General features: G+C 44.3%; 1 protein-coding gene across 1 annotated transcript in view; it reads right to left on the bottom strand.

Annotated features, from left to right (window-relative positions):
* TTK (TTK protein kinase) overlaps positions 1 to 16,812 on the bottom strand; it is a 44,984-nt gene extending 28,172 nt beyond the window's left edge. The window contains exons 1-3 of the mRNA XM_051778070.1: positions 16,785 to 16,812; positions 13,941 to 14,032; positions 12,589 to 12,667 (exon numbers count right to left, since the gene is read on the bottom strand). The gene's annotated coding sequence lies outside the window, so the exon portion shown is untranslated. The remainder of the gene's footprint in view (positions 1 to 12,588; positions 12,668 to 13,940; positions 14,033 to 16,784) is intronic.
* Between the last annotated feature and the right edge of the window lie 589 nt (positions 16,813 to 17,401).

Here is a 17,401-nt window from a genome sequence, read left to right as displayed (position 1 = left end):
TTTGAACAAAATGGGGGGTAGGATGGATTGCCTGAAATAGTTTTGAGTCTATTGCATTAAAGTACATCCTGAACCTGTAGATTAGGCTGGCTAAGGGACAGTCCTCCTCCCAGCTATACACTCCTACTACCTCACTTGAATAAACTGCAACAGAATGAGCACTTCAGACTTCACAGTGACCTGGTTCAGGGACAAATCCCAACAGAAAACTACATAAAAAGCGGGAAGAGCTTTTACCATTTTGCTTGATGTTTCTTCTGCTTTCTCAACTGTGTCAGCATATGGACAAGGGGAAGGAAAGGCAAGAAGGACAGACTTTCATTTGATGGCATCCATAAGGCTGGGTTAGAGTACCTTAGATGTGTCACCTCTCACACACACACCTCCCTTAAAGAAGCATTTTTCATAGGGAAAGAAAATTCAACACTATAAAATTGAAATTTTAACAATATTATTTTTTTCCATCACAGATATAACTTACGTAGAAATAACTTTCAAGACATAAGAGATACTTACCACTCATTTTAGTATTAGTTTCGCTCAGTAACAGACATGATATTTTTTATTTAGCATAATAAATGTATAACTGATATAAAGAATATCAGTTCATTCTTGTTATATCTCAATTTTAACATTATCCATCTCTGAAGCAGCACTTATTGACGTGTGGTACACTTATTTATGCCACTTAGCTCCTAAATCAAGCATTTTTAAATCGTTCCTTGTCCTAGTTCTCTTTTGCTGTTGCAAAATTTTACCACCTAGATGTCTATCCAAAATGATTCATTCTAAGAGATTACACAAATAAAGACAAATCGCTGAAAACAAGTGAACCAGTAGGGATATATAACAAATTACTATACCACATTGCTTGTAATAAATAATATTCAACTTTTTTATTAATTCTGACAGACAGCTGAAATGTCTGCTTTATATTAAGAAATATAATTCACTCAGAAACTAAAACTGATGATGGAGGGGAGAGCTAGCCAGAAGACAGTAATCAGAAGATGAGAAAAGTTGGGTGGAGAATGGGTTGAGATCAGCCCTGAAAAAAAGGACTTGGGAGTGTTGGTGGTCAAGAAGCTCAATGTGACCCAGCAGGGTGCACTTGCAGCCCAGAAAGTCAACTGTATGCTGGGCTGCATCACAAGAAGTTTGGCTGGCAGGCTGAGGAAGATGATTCTCTCCCTCTACTCTGCTCTCATGAGACCCCCACCTGAAATACTGTGGCCAGCAGCTCTGGGACCCCAACATAAGAAGGACATAAACTTACTGGAGCAGATCCAGAGGAGGGCACTGAAGACGATGTGGTGGTGCATCCCCCTTCCCAGGCCACACTATGATCTCAGAATACCTTTGATCAGAATGCACTATGATCAGAGGGCTGGAGCACCTCTGCTATGAAAACAGTAGGAAAGAGCTGGGTTGTTCAGCCTGAAGAACAGAAGTCTCTGGAGAGACCTTATTGCAGCTTTCCAGTACCTAAAAGGGCCTACAAGAAAGTTGGAGAAGGACCTTTTACAAGAGCCTGTAGTGGCAGGATAAAGGGGAATGGCTTCAAAGAGAGATGGTAGTTTAGATTAGATATTAGGAAGAAATTCTTTACTATGAGAGTGGTGAGATACTAGAACATGTTGTTCATCCACATGTTGTGGATGCCCCATCCCTGGAAGTGTTCAAGGCCAGGTGAAATTGGGCTCTGAGCAACCTGGTCTAGTGGAAGGTGTCCCTGCCCATGGCATCCCCCCTTCCAACTCAAACCATTCTATGATTCTATGAAACAAAGATATAAAAAGCCTGTGAAAAGCCTGTGCAGATAGATATATGTGCAGGCTGGGAGAACTCTAAGGCAAACATGAACTTTGTCAACTAGTATAAAGTGTGTACACGTAATTGGAATAATTTGAGGCTTACAAAAGGAAATAATAGGAACATTAAGACAAAACTATGTATGGTTAACTTTCCTATAGTGTCTCTGTTCAGGAAGAGCACTCTTGTGCATATTTCCAAAAGAATAAGTTATATTACGTTTTCAAAAGTCACAATAGCATCGCTGACATGGGTGGCAGCTTGCTAACAAAAAAAGATAGTTTTCCTCACTGATAGGTATGCTATACAAACCTCTCTGTATGCCTACTTTTGACTCCCAAATTTGTTCACTATAATTAATCTGAACACTAACTTAGAAAGCTTCAGTGCAGTTAAAATTGTGTTGGAGCAGTGTGAACAAAATTGGCTGGGAATGGGCAAAGTCAAAGATGAATACTCAACTCCAAACCTCTGCTCTCATGGTTAGCAGTGAAGACAGACAAATATTTGAAAGTTACCACTGTTTTTACATATGAAGTAAAGGAAACGATTCTGCTTAGGCTTACCCAGAATTATTCATTAAGGCTGTGATGAGACAGGGATGAACTACACATCTCTGCTTGAAGACATTTCAGGATAAATAAATTTTATCAGTAAGAAAACAAATACATACCTTGAAAGATAACCTGTTCATCTACAGCCTTAGTTTGCACAGTTTGTGACAGTAAGAGGACCTAGGGATTGTCTCACCACAAGGATGGAGAGTCACGATCTTGAAAGTGTAACAGAAGTGTGAAAAGATATTACGACAAAAAAGGAATGTCTGCCAGACACAGGATTCTTTCTAAAGAACAAACTAACTAGGTAAGAGCTTAGAAGTTCCTACCTAATTACAAAACAGGGTGGGATGCACACAGGTTTCTTGTGGCGCATTGAAAAAGAAAGAATGTTGGCAAAAAGATGAAAAAACAAAGTTAAGGTAACAGTGAGTATCATTGAACTTGGTATTTTGGAAAAATTAGAAGATTTTTTCTGAGTCTTTTGAAAGAGTAACTTAGCTATCATATGGTAATTTAAATCTAGATTTGCAGTTTGTAACATGTCTAAAATGTAAGAAGTGTTATGCTCCTCACTCTCAAGTCTCAATTAATATATCATAGTGCAGTGGTACTCAGGAGGGATCTGTTGACTATAAGGGTGACAGATTCAGATCAACACGGACTAGCAAAGACACAGCAAATTAAACTATACTGAAATTATAATTGTCCAACACTACATTAGAAGACTTGAGAGCTCCACCAATCAATAAATGCTGAAAACCACTGTTACAGTAAAACACCTGTTGGGGATACATGGAAAGTTTGCAGGTTTTTTTCTGCACAGCTAGTGAAAGGAAAAAAAAAATTCAGTAATTTAAACAGATGCAGCACAATCAAGCTTTTTCATAATTTAAACACCTTCCCAGTTTACATCCCCTTCCAGTCACAATAATATATTTATATTCTAAAAACCATTAACATAAGTTTCTATATTCCTTACCATCTATGCACATCTGGCAATCTATTACAGAGATGCAGTTACTTCCCTTTTTGGTTACAATCAAAATTTTTTACACTGATCACAGCTTTTCCAACATCAACATTCCATGCCCCTAATGATCACGAGAACTGTAATATTAAAAACTGGTGAATGAAGTGCATATCCAGGGGATTTGACTTTCTGATTACTGGGAAGCTGGGCCCAGAAACAGGGAAGGTAATGCACTTGGGACAAATTAAATAGGTTCAAAGAAAGAGTAAGTTTAGTTTTACAGTGAATTGTTGGTCATTGTTCCTTTGGTACTCGGGTATAAAAGGTCGACGAAAAGTTGCCGGAAGGCTCAGAAACATTAGATCTACTTTTAGACGAATTATTGATAGAGAAAGAATTGAATGGGATAAATTAAGTTCATTCACCTCTGACCCCACTATTTAAAAAAGAAACCAGGCACCACTCTCAGGAATTCTGACAATTAATTTTTAGAGCATTAGTCACTACAAGATGGCATTATTTTAAGAGCACCACTCAGCTTTCCACAAGCAGAGATCATAAATCAGAAAGATTATTGTGCTTATAGAGCTTGCTTATCTAGCAATAGTAGCCATATTTCATGTTCATCCTGTACTAGAAATGGCACACCAAGAATATTAAGCCTGCTCTTGTCTATATAGAAGTTTTGCAGGTTCAAAGTACAGTTTCTTTGTGTGAACTCCAAGACTTAATCTGGCAAAAGCACGATCTATGAAGATGTCTTAGCACCTTAAGAGTCTGGAGAGACATTTAAGACCTAACTTGAATATTTTTGCAGAAAAGTAAAAAATGCACTAAGTTCTGAAAATGGTCCCTTCCTTTACAAAATGAAATATTTTCAGTGGTCTAAGTAAAGCAGAAGCAAGCATCCCCCCAAATATAGCTGCAAGTAAGACCTGTACAGAAAAAAATAATTATGAAAGCTAGAGACTATATGCTAAATAGTAGTATCTGAAATACAATTTTTATTTCTCTGAGCTGAGACAAAAAAAAAGCTCTCCTCATTTATCTTCAAAAAGAAATTATTAATTCATTATTAATTATTCAATGTAATTTTCAATACTTGTTTGGAACTTCCTTTAATATCTGTTTCTCCCTAAGAGTCAACTTAGGCTGTTCTGAGAGTGGGTCTGTAGACTGCCCCATCTTCTGGAGATCATGCTGCTAAAAATTATGTACGTGATTACTATAGCAAAGACTGTCCACGTGCCATTCTAAAGATGACAATTATTCATTTCATAAGGAAAATTTTGGCACACACTGCAGTTTTGCCTTTTGAAAATACAGTAGAAAGGACTACGGGGAATCAGATACTCCAATCTCCTCTTTGTGGGTGAGAATATCCTTAGAGATCTGTCCTTGAACACTACCCATTCCCTCCAAGTATAGGTGAAGTCAGATTCTCCATAACCTGAAGCACCAAGATAACCAAAAGAAAGTTACTTCATGTTCAGTAATACCTCAACCTCTCATTACAACTGTAATTGCTAACAATACCCAGATGGATTTTGTTTTTTTAAACAGACTATATTTTCCTCACTGTGATGGTTTCACTCTAGGCCTTCCTGGAGACCAGCTTATAACCAGGAAGGAACTAGGAAAGTGATCACGGAAGTATTCCATGCTATTCCTTTACGTAACTTGAGGTATAAATAAAGCCAGCAGGAGGGACCTCGCTCTCTTCCTTTCCGGCGAGGTTTGAGAACCGTGGGTCCCTGTCTCGGTCTGGCTTATCTGGAGCCGAGGCCTACAGTGACTGCTGTTATCTGCCACGCGTGAGGGGAGAGCGCTGGGCCGTGTCCAGCCATCCTGCCTGTTCGAAGGGAAGTGGTGAGATTTTTGCTAGTTTGCCTTCAGCTGGTTGGTTGACTTGCTCGGTCTTTGCCCCTTTTTGTCCTTCTCCCTTCTCCCTCCCCCTCTTCCCTTTTTGGGGAGCTGTTTGGGATTTCTGGAGTTGTGGTGTGTGGTATTCTCGTTGTGTATATCTGTCTCATATGTAAAATATATATATGTATATATTTTTGCTATAGCTTTGGCTGCTTGGGTCGTTTTCTTTTCTCTTCCCTCTCTGGGAAGCAGGTCCCTATTGTCCAGTTTCAGGGGGCTTGGCAGGAAGCCAGCTTGAAACTTGCACAACATTTTTGGTGTCAGAAGTGGGATATTTTGGTCAAGTTTGGCTTGTTTTGATAAACGTTTTCCGGGAAGACAGCCAAGCTCGGTGTTGTGTTGCAAACCAATCTATTGTTTTGGGAACAGGTCTGGGAACACTGCCAGAGTCTGGGAAAGCAGCCAAGAAAACTTTGTTTATATAAACAAAGGGTTATTTTGGGATCAAGAAGAAATAATAACAAAAACAATAGCTGTTTCATTAATTTGCCTTATTATTCTAGCCATCTTTATACCTGTTTTAGGCTACCCTATAGGGAGACGTCCAGACCTTGAGGATGGATGGAACGAATTGCTTCCATTCTTTAATTTTGACATCAAAGGTTTGGTAAAGGGGATCCCCATGGTTAGAATCGGCTCTAATTACTATATAAATTTTGTTGCAACAGTACTGTCATTGATAAAGGTACTGGAAGTGCTCCTTAAACTTGGAAGAATGGTGTTGTATTGCTTTCCCTCTTGTAGGAAAGATCACGCCTCAAAGGGACTCGCTGGAACTTTGGAAAGGGCTGCAGACAGGCCAGTCCCCGGGTGGCATGGAGATTGGGGAGATTTCGGTAGATTAGTAGGACATGTGTCACCCCCCATTAATTGGGAGTTCACACCAGAACAAATGTTTGATTCTGGTGAGATGGCCCACTGTTTGGCAGAAGGGTGTTTTTCCTACAAAGATCCGAATATGCAATTCTCCGCTTTGTGCTGGGGCCTGGCTAATGCTTATCGAGCTGCCATAGACCACCTTCAAAAGGTTAAGGTCGACACAGAAACCCAAACCACGCCACTTGAAACCAGTGATGTCCTATTAGGTCCACAGAAGTTGGGGTCCAAACACAACTTGAAGTCAATGCCGTTTCTACTAAATCCACTAGAACCGGGACTCAAGCTAAGAACAGGAAAGTCATCATTGCCCGTATTAAGAAGAAGAAGACGTGGGTAAGGGAGATCAAGGAACTTACGGACCCATCTCCGCAACCAGAACGCACAGAAGAAAGAGAAGAAGAAGAAGAAAAAGGAACAGAAGAACCTATCCAATCCACACAAGACGCAATGGACGAAGGAGCGGCAGCAATGGGAGAAGGAGCAACAGCAAGAGATGAAGGCGCGACGGCGAGAGAGGAAGAAGTGGCTGTGACTGAGGAAGGAGCGATTGGAGGAGAAGAAGCAGCTGCCAGAGAGGAAGAAACGGTTACACGGGAAGGAGTACGTCCAAAAGAACTAGGGGCACGCCCAAAGGAATATAGAGCAGTATCAAGAGAAAAGAAAGCAACAGTACAAACGGCCGGTGGTATATTGTTGCTTGATGATTTATATCCTGACTACACATTCAGTGTTACAAAAGATGCAAAGAAGGAGCCAAAGCATCCCCCTCAATCAGAGGGAGAATTATTCCTACCCCTTCAGACCCAACCTTCTCCTGGAGGTGTGAATGATTGGAGGAGGAAGCCCTTATCTCAGCACACGAAAGATTACTCACTACCTCCACCCGCTGGGTATCACGAACGGCGTAGGAGTCCATCCCCACGGTATGAACAGTGTAGAAGTCCAACTCCGCGGCGTGAATGGCGTAGAAGTCCATCTCCATGCCACGAACGATATAGAAGCTTATCCCCACGGCATGCCCAGTCCCCACCTCCACATGAGAGATATAGGGAGGAGGTGGGAGCAGTCCCACGTAGGAGCGGAAGAGTAAAGAGAGAGGTGGAAAAGATTCTACGTGGGAGAGATGGACAAGAAATAATGCAAGAAAGTGAAATTACACAATCACTGACCACAAGAGAGCTTCGAGATTTACGGAGAGATTATATGCGTTTGCCTGGTGAAGAAGCCCTCACCTGGCTGATGCGATGTTGGGACGAGGGAGCTGATAGTCATATAATTGAAGGTGATGAAGCACAACAATTGGGATCCATTGCTCGAGACCCTGTGATAGAGCAAGAAATGGGAAGGGAGAAAATGGCGTCCAGTCTTTGGCTCCGAATCCTCCACACGGTGAGAGTGAAATACCCATTTAAGGAGTCCCTGAAGAGTTCTTCAAGAAGGTGGAGGACTGAAGAAGAAGGTATCCAATACCTACGGGAATTGGCCATGCTGGAGATCATCTATTCTGATCCAGATTATTATGACATCCAAGTTCCTGAGAATGTTCCCTGCACGCAACCAATGTGGAAAAAGGTAATTCAAGGTGCCCCTAAACCATATATTTCCTGCTTGATACCCGTATATAATCCAAAGATGGAGGAACCAAGCGTGGACACTATGTGTGCTTGGATAAGAACCATAGAGGAAAATATGGAAGACTCCTTCGATCCCCTGTACCGACGCACCTACGATAGGGAAAGAATGGAGAGAGATTATGAATATTCCAGATATGAAGACGACCTTAGAGACAGAGAGGACAGAAGGTATAGAGATTACAGAGAAAGGCCAATGGGAAGATCACGGCGGGATCAACAAAGACGACCTCGGCTTAGACCTCAATCCTGGTCTCGATCTCGCTCACGATCCCTGTCATTCACACGTCGAAGGAAAGAGAACTCTAAGCGTCGGTCACGTAACCAACTATGGGCATACCTTCGTAGTAAAGGACAAAACATGAAGAAGTGGGATGGTGAACCCACTTCTAAGCTTGAAGCCAGAGTGAGGGAGTTGAAGCGAAAGGACACTGACAAGAAAGTTGTCTATGTAGTAGATGGAGACTTCTTAGAAGAGAAACTGCGATCGCTGAGGCACAAGGAGATGGAGGTCCACTTCGACAACGGCAAAAAGTCTAAGAAGTCAAAGTCAGACTCTGACGACGAATGCTCTGATCAAGACCAATAGAGGGGCCCTGCCTTCTGCCAGGAGAAGGAAAGGGACCAAGAAGATAACCAAGTTTACTGGGCTGTGTGGGTTCGATGGCCTGGCACATTGGATCCTCAGAGATACCAGGCCTTGATAGATACTGGAGCCCAGTATACTTTAATGCCTTCGGAGCATAAGAGTACCGAGACTGTTTCTGTTTCTGGAGTGACAGGAGGGTCTCAAGAATTGTCAGTAGTAGAGGTGGACATGAGCTTGACGGGAGACCAACGGGAAAAGCATCCCATTGTGACGGGGTCAGAAGCCCCTTGCATCCTTGGTATGGACTACCTAAGAAGAGGATACTTCAAGGACCCGAAAGGGTACCGGTGGGCTTTTGGTATAGCCACGGTGATTGAAGAGGAGTCCAAGCAATTGTCTGCCCTTCCTGGCCTTTCAGAAGACCCTTCCATTGTAGGATTACTGCGAGTTAAAGATCAGGAAGTGCCAATAGCCACAACAACTGTACACAGACGACAGTATCGGACAAACCGAGATGCTGTGATCCCTATCCACAAAATGATCCGAAAGTTGGAGAGCCAAGGGGTGGTCAGCAGAACCCATTCACCCTTCAACAGCCCCATCTGGCCTGTGTGTAAGTCTGATGGAGAGTGGAGACTGACTGTAGACTATCATGGCTTAAATGAAGTTACGCCACCGTTGAGTGCTGCCGTGCCAGATATGTTGGAGCTCCAGTACGAGTTGGAGTCCAAGACAGCAAAGTGGTACGCCACCATCGACATTGCCAACGCGTTTTTCTCCATTCCTTTAGCGGCAGAGTGCAGGCCACAGTTTGCTTTCACCTGGAGGGGCATTCAATACACCTGGAATCGACTGCCCCAGGGGTGGAAACACCGTCCAACCATCTGTCATGGACTGATCCAGGTCACACTAGAGAAGGGTAAGGCTCCCCAACACATCCAGTACATTGATGACATCATTGTATAGGGGGATACAGCAGAAGAAGTTTTCAAAAAAGGACAGAAGATCATCCAGATTCTCCTCGAGGCCGGTTTCGCTATCAAGAAGAGCAAAGTCAAGGGACCTGCCCGAGAGATCCAATTCCTAGGGGTGAAATGGCAAGATGGACGACGCCAGATACCAACAGACATAATCAACAAGATTGTAGCAATGGCTCCACCCACAAACAAGAAAGAAACCCAAGCTTTTCTGGGAGCAACAGGTTTCTGGAGGATGCATATCCCAGAATACAGTCAGATTGTGAGCCCTCTTTACTTTGTGACCCGTAAAAAGAACAATTTCTAGTGGGGTCCTGAGCAACAACAAGCTTTCAGGCAGATCAAGCAAGAAATTGCACATGCCATGGCTCTTGGACTAGTCAGAACGGGACCAGATGTAAAGAATGTACTCTACACTGCAGCTGGAGATAAAGGTCCCTCCTGGAGCCTCTGGCAAAAGGTGCCTGGCGAGATGCGAGGGCGACCACTGGGTTTCTGGAGCCGAAGCTACAGGGGTTCTGAGGTCAATTACACCCCTGTGGAAAAGGAAATCTTAGCAGCATATGAAGGTATACGAGCAGTTTCAGAGGTAATTGGCACCAAAGCACAGCTCTTCCTGGCACCCCGATTACCCGTCTTGAGCTGGATGTTCAAAGGGAAGGTGCCCCCTACACATCACGCCACCGATGCCACGTGGAGCAAGTGGATCGCTTTGATTACGCAACGTGTCCGAATCGGGAACTCGAATCGCCCTGGCATTTTGGAAATCATAACCAATTGGCCTGAAGGTGGGAACTTCAGTCTGGCAGAAGAAGAGCCAGTGAGCCGAGCTGAAGAAGCTCCGCCATTTGATCAGCTGCCAGATGAAGAAAGGCGATATGCCCTTTTCACTGATGGTTCTTGCCGTATTGTAGGAAGGAACTGGAAGTGGAAAGTATCCTTTGGAATCCCACCCGATGAGTGGCAGAAGCCACCAAGGGTCAAGGCGAGTCGAGTCAATTTGCAGAACTCAAAGCCGTCCAATTGGCCCTGGACATTGCTGAACGAGAAGGTTGGCCGAGACTCTACCTCTACACAGACTCGTGGATGATAGCCAATGCCCTATGGGGATGGTTAGACCAATGAAAGAAGATGAACTGGAGGTGTGGAGGAAAACCCATCTGGGCTGCTGACTTGTGGCAGGACATTGCTGCCAGAGTGAAGAGTCTGAATGTGAGAGTCCACCATGTAGATGCCCATGTGTCCAAGAAGCGAGCTAATGAAGAACACAATAACAACAGAGAAGCGGACCGAGCTGCACAGATAGGGGTGTCACAAGTAGACCTAGACTGGCAGCAGAAGGGAGAGCTGTTTCTGGCTCGATGGGCCCATGATGCTTGTGGTCATCAGGGCCGAGATGCCACCCACAGATGGGCACAAGACCGAGGGGTGGATTTAACCATGGATATCATTTCTGAAGTTATCCATGATTGTGAGACTTGTGCCGCTATTAAGCAGGTGAAAAGACTGAAGCCCCTGTGGTATGGTGGACGATGGGATAAGTATAAGTATGGAGAGGCATGGCAGGTTGATTATATCAAACTGCCACAGACCCGCCAAGGTAAGTGCTATGTACTTACCATGGTGGAAGGAACAATGGGATGGTTAGAGACTTTTTCAGTGTCCCACACAACGGCCCAGAATACCATTTTGGGCCTTGAAAAGCAAGTCCTGTGGAGACATGGGACCCCAGAATGTATTGAGTCGGACAATGGGACTCATTTCAAAAATGAATTAGTCACCACTTGGGCGAGGGAACATGGTATCGAATGGGTGTACCACATTCCCTATCACGCACCAGCTGCTGGGAAGGTTGAGAGATATAACGGACTGTTGAAGATGACTCTAAAGTCGCTAGGTGAAGGAACTTATAAAAACTGGGACAAAAACTTAGCCAAGGCTACCTGGCTAGTTAACACCAGGGCTTCTGTCAATCGAGCTGGCCCTGCACAGGCAGAATCCCTTCATATTGTTGATGGAGATAAAGTTCCAGCAATCCATTTGAGGGGAATGCTAGGAAAAGCTGTTTGGGTTCCCCCTGCCTCAGACCAAGACAAACCCATTCGTGGGATTGTCTTTGCTCAAGGGCCAGGATATACGTGGTGGATAATGAGGAAGGATGGAGTCATCCAGTGTGCCTCAAGGAAATTTAGCCTTGGGGAAAAACTAATTGTATGTCCTGAGTTGTGTTTTTACAGGAAGCCAGTCACCAGATGAGAGAGAGAGACCTGAACTAAGCTGATGCTGGTATCCAGTGATGAAACAGCCATAAATCAGAACTGTAATTGTGATTGAGGAGACCAAAGATCTGGACTGAACTGAACTGACATCGGTATTGATTTTCCAACGACGAGACAACTGCGCCGAGAGACCAACAAGAACTATATATATATATATGTATATGTGTATATATTTATATGCGCAGGATATAGATGAACACAATATACAGGTGTTACGTAAAGGAATAGTATGGAATAAGGGGTGGAGAATGTGGTGGTTTCACTCTAGGCCTTCCTGGAGACCAGCTTATAACCAGGAAGGAACTAGGAAAGTGATCACGGAAGTATTCCATGCTATTCCTTTACGTAACTTGAGGTATAAATAAAGCCAGCAGGAGGGACCTCGCTCTCTTCCTTTCCGGCGAGGTTCGAGAACCGTGCGTCCCTGTCTCGGTCTGGCTTATCTGGAGCCGAGGCCTACAGCGACTGCTGTTATCTACCACGCATGACGGGAGAGCGCTGGGCCGTGTCCAGCCATCCTGCCTGTTCGAAGGGAAGTGGTGAGATTTTTGCTAGTTTGCCTTCAGTTGGCTGGTTGACTTGCTCGGTCTTTGCCCCTTTTTGTCCTCCTCCCTTCTCCCTCCCCCTCTTCCCTTTTTGGGGAGTTGTTTGGGATTTCTGGAGTTGTGGTGTGTGGTATTCTCGTTGTGTGTATCTGTCTCATATGTAAAATATATATATGTATATATTTTTGCTATAGCTTTGGCTGTTTGGGTCGTTTTCTTTTCTCTTCCCTCTCTGGGAAGCAGGTCCCTGTTGTCGAGTTTCGGGGGTTTGGTGGGAAGCCAGCTCGAAACTTGCACACTCACCAATGTCAAAGGTTCATTATTCCTGCAGTTATAGCTTGCCAAATACAGTAGACAAAAAGAAAAATAAATTTCCACATAAATTTGATTTAAAGTCGCAACAGTATGCATCAAACTTACATTTCCAGTGTGCTGCTTAACTGCTCAAGGTTCAATGTGCACTACTATGGAGAAAATCTTTCCTGAAGAATGGATATGCCTTGTGTAGTGGTTTGGACTTTGTTTTCCCCCAGAGGCTAAGAAAAGTGGTAGACCCCAAGGGGTGGAAACCCCTGGAAGTTTTGAAGTTCTGTCCAATGGGCGCTCCTGCAAAAATGTAAACATATCACAAGCTCACCGGAAGAGATGAGTTGTAGTTTGGTTGTTGGAGAGGTGGCCATGTTGTAGAGCCACGAGGTAGGGGCTCTGAGCCCCTTGGGCCCTCTGGGGTCCCCCCCAGCCCCAGATGGGGGGACTTCAGAGACTTGGAACAGTGTTAGACTGGGCTAAGTGTTTGTAGTTTGTTGGGAGATGTTTCTCTCCACCCTGGGCAGTGGAGACAGAGCAGAAAGCAGAGATGCAGCGTCCAGAGACTGGCTAAGAGCCAGGACAGATAAGAACCTGAACCAGAGGAGCAGCAGGAACAACATGCAGCACCACAGAGAAGACTCCTGGAAGGAGAGCCGAGGAGAAAGAGAGCCAGCAGCTGAGAGACAGAGTTCTGGGGGTAAGACTGATACCAGATTTCCCAAAACTCCCTTGGAGACCCTCTTGGAGAAGAGGGAGATGGACTCCTATTAAGGAGAAGAGTTTTAGACATGCAGCACCGGAGAGAGAGAGAGAGAGAGGAGCTAAGAAGCTCAAAAGACATCCTGGAGCTGGACCGGGATGGCCAGATGGAATGCAGGGGGAGTTGACCTTGGCTCCCCCCCGCCTCGCACTGCTGCCACGGTGGCAGCCTGAGAGACAGGGCACAGAGGTCCTGCAAGTTTGAATCTCCTGGAGATACCAGACCGTCACGGAGACCCCCCTGTGTCTTTGTGATATGACGTGGTGAAACGACCTTGTCTGGGGTTACGAAGCCCACGGAAGACCCCTTTGCCTGCGTCAAGGGGGCCGAGGGAGCTTGGATACCTCCCTCATGAGTGCTGGCAGAAATCCAGCTATCAGCTGCTGCATGTGGAGAGGACAGACAGATCGCTGCCTTAGAAGATGCTGCTGCTTAAGGACTGGAAGGGATCTGTCCTTCTTTCCCTCCTGGACTTTTATTTGGAGGAGAGAAGAGATCTGATCCATTGTAAATACATATGTCATGGTAGAGATAGTTGTGATTGTGTGTATTATGGGATATGGTATTTATTTGTACAGTCATTGTAATATATTCCCTTTCCCCCACTTTTTGTCTGGAAAAACCCATCTCACATTAGGTTGAGATGTGGGAGGGGGAATAGAGCTAGGGAATTGGATTTCGGGGCTATCTCAAACCATGACACCTTGTCAAAAAGGTAAGGTGGATGAGGGTCAGACTACCTCAGATGATCCCATGAGACCCAAGAAAGGCAGCTCTCCAATCCTGAAGAAGTGCCTGTGTTTCAGAAATTGAATAGTTAGACATTGAAAAGTAAATGAATCAGTACACCCTGTAATCTTGCCTCATGCTTATGACATCCCAGAAACAGAGTTTTCATTAAATCAGTAAAAATATTCCTATATAGCAATAAAAACAGAACAAAAAAGCTTGAAGATTACTTTGTGAATGAGGGCAAGCACTTCTAAATGTATCAGCTTGTTATGATGTTTGGAGATTAAAAAAATACACTAATGGCATATTTGCCTGTGTATTGTCATGATTTGCCAGTAGTCTTTCTACTCATGCCAAAGTTCAACCACAAGCAAGTATTCAGAGTTTCCTTTTTTTCTTAATCTGTTGCACAACTACCTTTAAAGAAAGCATTTGCCATCAATTTCACTGGGCTGTGTGTTCAAAATCTGAAAGACAGCAAAGACCTAAAACAGCCACAGGCTGTTACACACACACTCAACAGGAACTGAGCTTCCAACTGCAACAACTACACTGCAGCACACCCAAGATCCAGAGACAAAGTTAGGGACAGGGAACCAAGAAATGGAGAATATGTATGTAAAGATCAGGAAGATACAGAACTACCTCTAAATACAGTGTAGTAGTTTCAACCCCTCACACAGACCCACTAAACAAGGAGCCAAAAGACATACTAAAAAGCCATATACATTGCAAATGGATGAAGTGGTAGTACAGGTTAGTCATATGATTTCATGTGTAACACACTCAAAAATATTTATTGAGTAAAAAAAAGAAGTAATAGCATCCAGTCTTGAAACAGTTTCACTATTTGTTCAGTTTCCAAATGAAGCTCCAAATGCAGTTTCTCACCAAATGCAAATTTTAAGAAAGTACAAAAACACTTTTTAGTTATTGAACAAAAAGGTACACTGTTCTTACCCCTGGAATCCACTGATATTTTGCATTTGTCTATCCAAGGAAGTATAGAGGGCAGTAAGAATTTTAACCAAGTGTCCAAGAGTTTATTTACCTGGCTTTTATCCTCCAAGTGAACTGATCAGCCTAGTAAAAGAAATTAACATTATCCTATTACTTATATTTTCTTTATATGTTCACAGCATTGTAGCTACACCACTACCTTAAGTATTTGTTTAGCTTTGTTCATATGGCCTGATTAAAACATCTACTATTGTCAAGATACTACATGATGAAGAACTTCAAGGACTTAAGTCCTCTATGTAGAGGAGGTGAAATGACACCTTTTCCTCAAAATCAGGAACTTTAGCCATGCATATGTTTTCTGACACCCTCTCCCCCCCCCCCCCCCACTATCCTTCCCTTCCTATCACAAACAAACAAGAGAAAACTCACCGTGGCCACCTTTTTCTACAGTATTTCCATTATTCTGTTTGCATATTCCAGTAATCATTTACTAGTGCTCATCACTTAAGCAAAGGTACATATTCCTGCATGTAGTACAGGAAATCCTGTCTGTTACAGGAAGCAGAACTATCTCCAAGTGCAGTTACAACAACATCACATAAATACACTACAGTATTATCAAGGACCCTTCCTGAACATCAGGGTCTATTATATGGACATTTCAGTGTTTAGAAGTTCCTGCCTCCAGGATCTTATCACCTTGGTTCAAAGCAAGAATGGGAACATGCTAGAACAACATACAACCATCTCCAGAAACACACAGCATCCATCCAGTTATCAAATAGTGTTCTGTGGATATTACATCAGAAGCTAGTATTTATTAATGATGTGAAGGAGCAGTCTTTACACTGCTGAATGTCTTTAAAAAACCCATGGGAGCCACGAAAGCAGAAGACCTTGTTAAACCATACAAGCTTTTAGGCTAAATTCTAAAGAGCAAATTAAAATGGTAAGCATATGAAAGAAATCCTTCAACTTTTCCTTGCTTCAGACAGATGTTAAAAACTGGTTATAAGAAAGAGACAAGCTAAATTCTTCCATAAGCAGTCACCAAAACATGACTTCAAATGAGCAGAAAAGCCCTCCAAATCCTCTCCAACTTCAACTTCCCTCATACCACATATATACCATGATCCCACATACCACCCTGATCCCAAGACTGGATTCTACAAGGTATTAATTAGCTCCCCACCTAGATAGCGTTGATAACTCACTTCTACTGCAACCACTACAAGAAGCCTCTCCTTAATTCAGCAACTATTTCCCAAAATACACAGAATCGTGGTGTTTCTGAAGCATCTACTCAGGCTTTAAAAAAAAAAACCTACACAAGTATATAGTCTATCTTTGATTTTGTTTGCAAGTCCTAAATAAGGATTTTCTTAAAAGGAAAACAAAACCACCCAATGCTAAGAGAAAACACCATCGATTTAAAAAAAATTAGTAACACTACCTATGAAAAGAAATAGGAAAGCATTAAATTCTAACGTCGGACACAGAAAACATAAAACTCGAATATGCAAAACAGGGCTGGTCAGGGAGAGGCTTAGCAGCAGCGCGGCAGGTGATGCCCCGCGGTATAAACAAAGGCCGCGGGCAGAAGCGATGCGGGAAGGGAACAGACACACCAGATTTCCTTGCCCGCAGGGCCGCAGCCCCAGGGTGTGCCGCGGAGCCCGGCCCTGCCCGGTGCCTCTGCAGCCCCACCGATATATCAGCACCGCCGCTGTCCCGCGGCCCGGCCGCCCTCAGCCCCCTGCTGCGCTCCCCGGCCCGGCCCGGCCCGGCTCTTATACCTCTCCGCCGGCTTGTCTGCTCTTACCCCCCCACTGCCCGGCCCGGCCGGTCATACCTTGCTTTGCTCTGCTGTGCTTTGCTCTGCTGTGCCCTGCTCTGCTCGGCCCAGCCCGGCCGTCCTTCCCCGCGGCCGAGAGTTGCGCGCGCCGCTCTCCGTTCGAATGTGACCACCGCCCCTAGAGCGCTCTTCCCATTGGTCAGAGCGGGGGGAAGCGAGCGCTGATTGGCCACGGGAGGGAAACACGCTCCCCCATTGGAGGAGAGAGGCCGCGCGCCCCCGCCCGCCCCGGCGCCTTGTGGGGTCCGAGCGGGAGAGGTTCGTGCGCAGGCGCGTTAGGGACGGAGAGGTTTTGGGTGCAAAGCGCAGGGCACGGAAAGGAGTTAGCTGGAGCGTATTGAACTATGTGTCTGAGAAAGCTTTCCTCTTTTAGCGATGGCAGGTTATATTTTGAAGCTTCATTAGCTGTAACAGAACAGCGGCGTTGTGTGTCCTGACCAGCTCCTTAAGGTGACGTCTCTACCTTTTCCTCCGAGGAATCCTTCATAAGCCGATCCCGTATCTGCAGTGTGCCTAAGGGTGCTAAAAGCAGCTCCTTCTCTGAGCTGTCCCGTTCTTCTTGGATTATAGTAATGCAGACGCACTAAGTAGAACAATTCGGCCTCTCTGGTTTG

The sequence above is a fragment of the Manacus candei genome, unplaced genomic scaffold (genome assembly GCF_025592945.1).
Source record: "Manacus candei isolate 608988 ecotype Guabito, Panama unplaced genomic scaffold, ASM2559294v1 h1tg000011l, whole genome shotgun sequence".
Classification (NCBI taxonomy): domain Eukaryota; kingdom Metazoa; phylum Chordata; class Aves; order Passeriformes; family Pipridae; genus Manacus; species Manacus candei.
This window is presented reverse-complemented; position numbering and strand designations above follow the sequence as displayed.